We start from the raw sequence: 10,253 nt of genomic DNA on the forward strand, positions 1-10,253 counted from the left end.
CAAAATAAGTTTTTCAAAGAAAAGTAAAGAGCTACTACATTAAATCAAAGATGAGCAGAAATAAAGTTAAATAATTGTTCAAACGTAAACTTATGTCCAATGCCATACTAGTTAAAGTGACAAAAACTCTTTCCCACAAGAGGACACTTTTCAACTAAAAGTAAAGAGCTACTAAATCAAAGATATGATGAAATAATAAAGAAAAATTCTTCAAACGTAAAATTATGTTTAGCAATAAACTTATTAGAGTGATAAAAAACTTTTTCCCACAAGAGGACACTTTTCGAGTAAAAGTAAAGAGCTACCAGACTAAACCAAAGATATGATGAAATAATAGCGAATAATTGTTCAAACTTAAATTTTCTGTATTACGGGAATAGTTTATTTTCGAATCATTATATCTATCAAAGGTTCAATACCTGAGTTAAACTAAGAGGTTTCAATTTCAGGAAAAAATTACATTTTGACAACATTTGACAATTTACCAAATTTAAAGTTTTGTTTAGTTTCAAAATGTTTTCTGTCACTCATCATCTTTTAATCATTCACAAACAATACTAAAGAAAACCACTTCCCACGGTTTATTGATTTTAAATTATTAAGAAGGCTATTATTTCATTGAAATATACATTTTACATTTTTAATTTTCATGCTTTTGATAAGTATCTTGTCCTTTTGGTGTAAATTGCAGCTGAAGGCTTATCGCAAAATCACTGTTTCAAGTTTTTTCATAATTAAAGGATACGAATTAGAACCATGGGAACGTATTTTCGTCGTATTTTGCTTAATTTCGTTGGAAAATACACTGAAAAGTCATATTAAGAGCTATATTTATGAGTTTTTCACTGAAAATTCCTTTTTCATACCAAGTCCTGCCCCCCTAATTGAAGGATATGAATTAGAACCATGGGAACGTAATTTCGTCATATTTTGCTTATTTTCGTTAGAAAAAACACTGAAAAACCATATTAAGAGCTATATTTATGAGTCTTTCACTGAAAATTCCTTTTTCATACCAAGTCCTGACCCCCCTAATTGAAGGATATGAATTAGAACCATGGGAAAGTAATTTCATCGTATTTTGCATTTCCCACAAGAGGTCACTTTTTCAGTAAAAGTAAAGATCTACCAGACTAAACCAAAGATATGATGAAATAATAACGAATAATTGTTCAAACTTAAATTTTCTTTATTACGGGAATGGTTTATTTTCGAACCATTATATCTACCAAAGGTTCAATACCTGAGTTAAACTAAGAGGTTTCAATTTCAGGAAAAAATTACATTTTGATAACATTTGACAATTTACCAAATTTAAAGTTTTGTTTAGTTTCAAAATGTTTTCTGTCACTCATCATCTTTTAATCATTCACAAACAATACTAAAGAAAACCACTTCCCACGGTTTATTGATTTTAAATTATTAAGAAGGTTATTATTTCATTGAAATATACATTTTACATTTTTAATTTTCATGCTTTTGATAAGTATCTTGTCCTTTTGGTGTAAATTGCAGCTGAAGGCTTATCGCAAAATCACTGTTTCAAGTTTTTTCATAGTTAAAGGATACGAATTAGAACCAGGGGAACGTAATTTCGTCGTATTTTGCTTATTTTCGTTGGAAAAAACACTGAAAAACCATATTAAGAGATATATTTGTGAGTCTTTCACTGAAAATTCCGTTTTCATACCAAGTCCTGACCCCCTAATTGAAGGATATGAATTATAACGAAGGTAACGTATTTTTGCCTGATTTTTATTATTTTAGTTAGAAAAAACTTAGAAAAACCATATTAAGAGCTTCATTTATGAGTCTTTCACTTAAAATTCATTTTTCGTACCAAGTCCTGACCCACCTCTTTCAAGGAAATGAATTAGAACCATGGGAACGTAATTTCATCGCATTTTGTATTTCCCACAAGAGGATACTTTTCGAGTAAAAGTAAAGAGTTACCAGACTAAACCAAATATATGATGAAGTAATAACGAATAATTGTTCAAACTTAGATTTTTTTAATATCTCTGAGACAAACTTTTACAGTGTTGAAAAATAGTGAAAACGAAAAGATTAAAAAACATTGCAAGAAATAGAAAGGTGGGAAAAATGCACACATTTGCAAAATCCGTATGGGCTTTGGGTGCTCGAATGTCCGGGTAGGGCAGGTTGGAGGGTGGAGGGACCGGTGGCGTTACATTCTTGTACAAATTGGACTGTGGCTTGTACAGGCAGCGTCAGTCTTGTATAGTCGATATGAAGGTTGGATTGGCCAGTGTATTTAGGGGGCTTCAGCCAGTGACTATACTGCACAACTGACGCCTTCATAGGGGGCGCATTATTGACCCTTGCTTTCTTAGCGGGTGACGGTGACAGACATTCTTCACAATTGGCCTTAAAAGAAGAGAAAAAAGTTAGTATTGAAATAATGATTCCCATTATTTTAAAGAAAGAAAGTTATTAAACATAATTTTGTCTAGAAAAGCATTTATCACTAAGAAAGCACAACGTAAAAAAATTTCATGAAATATACTAATTGCATCCTTTTTTGAATCTGAGAAAGAAGAATTACGGCTCACTGAGCCTTTCAAAATTCAGTCTATAAAAGTCAGCCTAATTTCTTATTTTTAGGCGTTTCTGTTCTTTTCTGGTTTTAATCTGCATTGAGCATTCCTTGTTTGATACATTTAAAGTATTAATGGTATTTTTTATATTTCCATATCCTTTTAAGATAGCTGGTATTTACCCCACACACAGAAAAAACACCCCGATAAAGTATACGAATTAGAAACATGGGAATGCATTTTCATCTTATTTTGCTTATTTTCGTTAGAAAAAACACTGAAAAGTCATATTAAGAGCTATATTTTTTAGTTTTTCACTGAAAATTCCTTTTTCTTACCAAGCTCTGACCCCCAAATTGAAGGATATGTATTAGAAACATGGGAACGTAATTTCGTCGTAGTTTGTATATTTTTTTTGGAAAAAACACTGAAAAACCATATTAAGAGCTATATTTATGAGTCTTTAACTGAAAATTCCTTTTTAGTACCAAGTCCTAACCCCCCTAATTGAAGGATAGGAATTAGAACCATGGGAACGTAATTTCGTCATATTTTGCTTATTTTCGTTAGAAAAAACACTGAAAAACCATATTAAGAGCTATATTTATGAGTATTTCACTGAAAATTCCTTTTTCATACCAAGCCCTGATCTCCCTAATTAAAGGATATGAATTAGAACCATGGGAACGTAATTTCATCGTATTTTGCATTTCCCACAAGAGGACACTTTTCAACTAAAAGTAAAGAGCTACCAGACTAAACCAGAGATATGATGAAATAATAACGAATAATTGATTAAACTTAAATTTTCTGTATTAGGGGAATAGTTTATTTTCGAACCATTATATCTACCAAAGATTCAATACCTGAGTTAAACTAAGAGGTTTCAATTTCAGGAAAAAATTACATTTTGACAACATTTGACAATTTACCAAATTTAAAGTTTTGTTTAGTTTCAAAATGTTTTCTGTCACTCATCATCTTTTAATCATTCACAAACAATACTAAAGAAAACCACTTCCCACGGTTTATTGATTTTAAATTATTAAGAAGGCTATTATTTCATTGAAATATACATTTTACATTTTTAATTTTCATGCTTTTGATAAGTATCTTGTCCTTTTGGTGTAAATTGCAGCTGAAGGCTTATTGCAAAATCACTGTTTCAAGTTTTTTCATAATTAAGGGATACAAATTAGAACCATGGGAAATGCATTTTCAGCTTATTTTGCTTATTTTCGTTGGAAAACAAACTGAAAAGACATATTATTGAACTCAAATCAAACATTGCCGGGCTTGCATTTGAAGAACCTTCCATTATTTTCTATCTTTCCCTCTATTTCAGTATATACTGACTTTTAAAGCCTTTCAAAGCTCTTAAATATACTAACCTAACGGTTATTTATTTACGAAATCATGCAAACTGTTGATTTAGAACACTAATTACTTTTTTATAGATCAATTAACACTCACTCGAAGTGCCACTTTTCAATTGCGAAGACTGGTTTCAAAACAATACTTCTTACATTGCATAGACTAAATGTGTCAAACGAGACATCTTCAATGCAGATTAATTAATTGTTACGTTCGATTTTGTTTTGGACATAGGAGAGCATCAATAGGAAGTGAGAATTTCTGTAAAACTATCAAAGATTGATCAACTCTGTGATTTCACACTTCTTGTGTAATCAGAAACAAAAAGAAGAAAAATTGATAAAAGATATTTTGAAATATGCCCCAAAATCAGAGCTATTACAACTTAAATGACGCGAGGGAGGGGAATCAGGTTTAAGAATATCCTGGATATATCATTTTATATTTTCTAAGTACTCACAGAAGGACTCGTCACAGAAACATTGAAAAGGACTCATTTGATTGGGAATTAAAGTTACTAGCACTCAATTCACAGGAGTGGGCGTGAAAATTTCTAGGAACGTATTTTCAACATATTTAAATATTTACCTGCGTACGCATCACTTAGGTTAGATTAGATTAGGTTAAAGACAGACAAAAAGTTAGGTGTATGGTTAGGCTACGTTAGATTATGTTAGGTTAGGTTAATTTAGGGTAGACTAGCTTAGCCTACGTACGAGAAAGAAAAGTTCTTAGGTGTGGAGCTCCCACACCGCCTCAACCATCGCTCTTGAAATCCCTTGAATTAGGTTAGAGACAGACAAAAAGTTAGGTGTATGGTTAGGTTAGGTTAGATTATGTTAGGTTAGGTTAATTTAGGTTAGACTAGCTTAGCCTACGTAGCCCCCCTCCCCACCGCCTCAACCATCGCTCTTGAAATCCCTTGAATTAGGTTAGAGACAGACAAAAAGTTAGGTGTATGGATAGGTTAGGTTAGATTATGTTAGGTTAGGTTAATTTAGGTTAGACTAGCTTAGCCTACGTACGCGCGTACGTAGGCTAAGCTAGTCTAACCTAAATTAACCTAACCGAACATAATCTAACCTAACCTAACCATACACCTAACTTTTTGTCTGTCTCTAACCTAATTCAAGGGATTTCAAGAGCGATGGTTGAGGCGGTGGGGAGGGGGGCTACGTAGGCTAAGCTAGTCTAACCTAAATTAACCTAACCTAACATAATCTAACCTAACCTAACCATACACCTAACTTTTTGTCTGTCTCTAACCTAATTCAAGGGATTTCAAGAGCGATGGTTGAGGCGGTGGGGAGCTCCACACCTAAGAACTTTTCTTTCTCGTACGTAGGTTAAGCTAGTCTACCCTAAATTAACCTAACCTAACATAATCTAACCTAGCCGAACCATACACCTAACTTTTTGTCTGTCTCTAACCTAATCTAATCTAACCTCAGTGATGCGTACGTAGGTAAATATTTAAATATGTTGAAAATACGTTCCTAGAAATTTTCACGCCCCGTCCTGTGAATTGAGTGCTAGTCACTTTAATTCCCAATCAAATGAGTCCTTTTCAATGTTTCTGTGACGAGTCCTTCTGTGAGTACTTAGAAAATATAAAATGATATATCCAGGATATTCTTAAACCTGATTCCCCCTCCCTCGCGTCATTTAAGTTGTAATAGCTCTGATTTTGGGGCATATTTCAAAATATCTTTTATCAATTTTTCTTCTTTTTTCTTTCTGATTACACAAGAAGTGTGAAATCACAGAGTTGATCAATCTTTGATAGTTTTACAGAAATTCTCACTTCCCTTTGATGCTCTCCTATGTCCAAAACAAAATCGAACGTAAGAATTAATTAATCTGCATTGAAGATGTCTCGTTTGACACAATTAGTCTATGTGATGTAAGAAGTATTGTTTTGAAACCAGTCTCCGCAAGTGAAAAGTGGCAATTCTTGTGAGTTTTAATTGATATATAAAAAGGTAATTATTGTTCTAAATCAACAGTGTGCATGATTTCGTAAATAAATAACCGTTAGGTTAGTATATTTAAGAGCTTTGAAAAGCTTTAAAAGTCATTATATACTGAAATAGAGCACAAGATAGAAAATAATGGAAGGTTCTTCAAATGCAAGCCCGACAATGTTTGATGTGAGTTCAATAATATGTCTTTTCAGTTTGTTTTCCAACGAAAATAAGCAAAATAAGCTGAAAATGCATTTCCCATGGTTCTAATTTGTATCCCTTAATTATGAAAAAACTTGAAACAGTGATTTTGCGATAAGCCTTCAGCTGCAATTTACACCAAAAGGACAAGATACTTATCAAAAGCATGAAAATTAAAAATGTAAAATGTATATTTCAATGAAATAATAGCCTTCTTAATAATTTAAAATCAATAAACCATGGGAAGTGGTTTTCTTTAGTATTGTTTGTGAATGATTAAAAGATGATGAGTGAGAGAAAACATTTTGAAACTAAACAAAACTTTAAATTTGGTAAATTGTCAAATGTTGTCAAAATGTAATTTTTTCCTGAAATTGAAACCTCTTAGTTTAACTCAGGTATTGAACCTTTGGTAGATATATTGGTTCGAAAATAAACTAGTCCCATGATACAGAAAATTTAAGTTTGAACAATTATTCGTTATTATTTCATCATATCTTTGGTTTAGTCTGGTAGCTCTTTACTTTTACTCGAAAAGTGTCCTCTTGTGGGAAATGCAAAATACGATGAAATTACGTTCCCATGGTTATAATTCATATCCTTTAATTAGGGGGGTCAAGGCTTGGTATGAAGAAGGAATTTTCAGTGAAAGACTCATAAATATAGCTCTTAATATGGTTTTTCAGTGTTTTTTCTAACGAAAATAAGCAAAATATGACGAAATTAAGTTCCCATGGTTCTAATTCATATCCTTCAATTAGGGGGTCAGGACTTGGTACGAAAAAGGAATTTTCAGTGAAAGACTCACAAATATAGCTCTTAATATGGTTTTTCAGTGTTTTTTCCAACTAAAATATACAAAATACGACGAAAATACGTTCCCATGTTTCTAATACATATCCTTCAATTAGGGGGTCAGAGCTTGTTAAGAAAAAGGAATTTTCAGTGAAAAACTCAAAAATATATCTCTTAATATGACTTTTCAGTGTTTTTTCCAACGAAAATAAGCAAAATATGATGAAAATGCAATCCCATGGTTCTAATTCGTATCCTTTATCGGGGTGTTTTTTCTGTGTGTGGGGTAAATACCAGCTATCGTAAAAGGATATGGAAAGATAAAAAATACCGTTAATACTTTAAATGCATCAAACAAGGAATGCTCAATGCAGATTAAAACCAGAAAAGAACAGAAACGCCTAAAAATAAGAAATTAGGCTGACTTATATAGACTGAATTTTGAACGGCTCAGTGAGCCGTAATTCTTCTATCTCAGATTCAAAAAAAAGGATGTAATTAGTATATTTCACGAAATTTTTTTACGTTGTGCTTTCTTAGTGATAAATACTTTTCTAGACAAAATTATGTTTAATAACTTTCCTTCTGTGAAAAGGGGACAAATTATTTCAATACTAACTTTTTTCTCTTCTTTTTAAGACCAATTATGAAGAATGTCTGTCACCGCCACCCACTAAGAAAGCGAGGGCCAATAATGCACCCCCTGCGAAGGCAACAGTTGTGCAGTATGGTCACTGGCCGAAGCCCCCTAAATACACTGGCCAATCCAACCTTCATATCGACTATTCAAGACCGACACTGCCTGTACAAGCCGCAGTCCAATTTGTACAAGAATGTAACGCCAACGGTCCCTCCACCCTCCAACCTGCCCTACCCGGACATTCAAGCACCCAAAGCCCATACGGATTATGCAAATGTGTGCATTTTTCCTACCTTTCTATTTCTTCCAATGTTTTTTTATCTTTTCGTTTTCACTATTTTTCAACACTGTAAAAGTTTGTCTCGGAGATATTAAAAAAATCTAAGTTTGAACAATTATTCGTTATTATTTCATCATATATTTGGTTTAGTCTGGTAAATCTTTACTTTTACTCGAAAAGTGTCCTCTTGTGGGAAATACAAAATGCGATGAAATTACGTTCCCCTAGTTCTAATTCATATCCTATAATTAGGGGGGTCAGGACTTGGTACGAAAAAGGAATTTTCAGTGAAAGACTCATAAATATAGCTCTTAATATGGTTTTTCAGAGTTTTTTCTAACGAAAATAAGCAAAATCCGACGAAATTACGTTCCCATGGTTCTAATTCATATCCTTCAATTAGGGGGTCAGGACTTGGTATGAAAAAGGAATTTTCAGTGAAAGACTCACAAATATATCTCTTAATATGGTTTTTCAGTGTTTTTTTCCAACGAAAATAAGCAAAATACAACGAAATTACGTTCCCATGGTTCTAATTCGTATCCTTTAATTATGAAAAAACTTGAAACAGTGATTTTGCGATAAGCCTTCAGCTGCAATTTACACCAAAAGGACAAGATACTTATCAAAAGCATGAAAATTAAAAATGTAAAATGTATATTTCAATGAAATAATAGCCTTCTTAATAATTTAAAATCAATAAACCGTGGGAAGTGGTTTTCTTTAGTATTGTTTGTGAATGATTAAAAGATGATGAGTGACAGAAAACATTTTGAAACTAAACTAAACTTTAAATTTGGTAAATTGTCAAATGTTGTCAAAATGTAATTTTTTCCTGAAATTGAAACCTCTTAGTTTAACTCAGCTATTGAACCTTTGGTAGATATAATGGTTCGAAAATAAACCATTCCCGTAATAAAGAAAATTTAAGTTTGAACAATTATTCGTTATTATTTCATCATATCTTTGGTTTAGTCTGGTAGCTCTTTACTTTTACTGAAAAAGTGACCTCTTGTGGGAAATGCAAAATACGATGAAATTACGTTCCCATGGTTCTAATTCATATCCTTTAATTAGGGAGGTCAGGGCTTGGTGTGCAAAAGGAGTTTTCAGTGAAAGTCTCAAAAATATATCTCTTATTATGGTTTTTCAGTGTTTTTTCTAACGATAATAAGCAAAATATGGGGAAATTACGTTCCCATGGTTCTAATTTATATTTTTCAAATAGGGGGGTCAGGACTTGTGATATGAAAAAGGAATTTTTCAGATGAAAAACTCAAAAATATATCTCTTAATATGACTTTTCAGTGTTGTTTTCCAACGAAAATAAGCAAAATATGATGAAATTACGTTCCCATGGTTCTAATTCGTATCCTTTAATTATGAAAAAACTTGAAGCAGTGATTTTGCGATAAGCCTTCCGCTGCAATTTACACCAAAAGGACAAGATACTTATCAAAAGCATGAAAATTAAAAATGTAAAATGTATATTTCAATGAAATAATAGCCTTCTTAATAATTCAAAATCAATAAATCGTGTGAAGTGGTTTTATTTATTATTGTTTGTGAATGATTAAAAGATGATGAGTGACAGAAAACATTTTGAAACTAAACAAAACTTTAAATTTGGTAAATTGTCAAATGTTGTCAAAATGTAATTTTTTCCTGAAATTGAAACCTCTTAGTTTAACTCAGGTATTGAACCTTTGATAGATATAATGGTTCGAAAATAAACTATTCCCGTAATAGAGAAAATTTAAGTTTGAACAATTATTCGCTATTATTTCATCATATCTTTGGTTTAGTCTGGTAGCTCTTTACTTTTACTCGAAAAGTGTCCTCTTGTGGTAAAAAGTTTTTTAACAATCTAATAAGTTTATCTCTAAACATAAGTTTACGTTTTAACAATTATTTGTTATTATTTCATCATATGTTTGATTTAGTAGCTCTTTACTTTTAGTTGAAAAGTGTCCTCTTGTGGGAAAGAGTTTTTGTCACTTTAAATAGTATGGCATTGGACATAAGTTTACGTTTGAACAATTATTTAACTTTATTTCTGTTCATCTTTGATTTAATTAAGTAGCTCTTTACTTTTCTTTGAAAAACTTATTTTGTGGAAAGTTTTTTAATTAATAAAACATTTCGTGGTAACGAAGTGTAAGTAATGAGCGAGCCAGCTCAATGGTATCCGAAACTCTAGAAAACGGAATTTTGATAGCAATAGATACATCAAAGAATCAGCTTTAAATGCTGATTTCAAATATATAAGTTTCATCAAGTTTAGTCAGCGTGTTTATTTGATAGTTTTTTTTCTCACGAGATAACATATCAAGCTAATGGGGCAAATTGTAAGAGGCAAAACGTATAATACACTCAAGTAAAGCGGGATTTTCTACCATTTTGTGGTGTAAAACAGCACTTCAACCTAAGGAAGGTCTAAG

Source organism: Artemia sp. Qi Xiang Cuo, chromosome 9 (genome assembly GCF_049724085.1).
Source record: "Artemia sp. Qi Xiang Cuo chromosome 9, ASM4972408v1, whole genome shotgun sequence".
In the NCBI taxonomy this organism is placed as follows: domain Eukaryota; kingdom Metazoa; phylum Arthropoda; class Branchiopoda; order Anostraca; family Artemiidae; genus Artemia; species Artemia sp. Qi Xiang Cuo.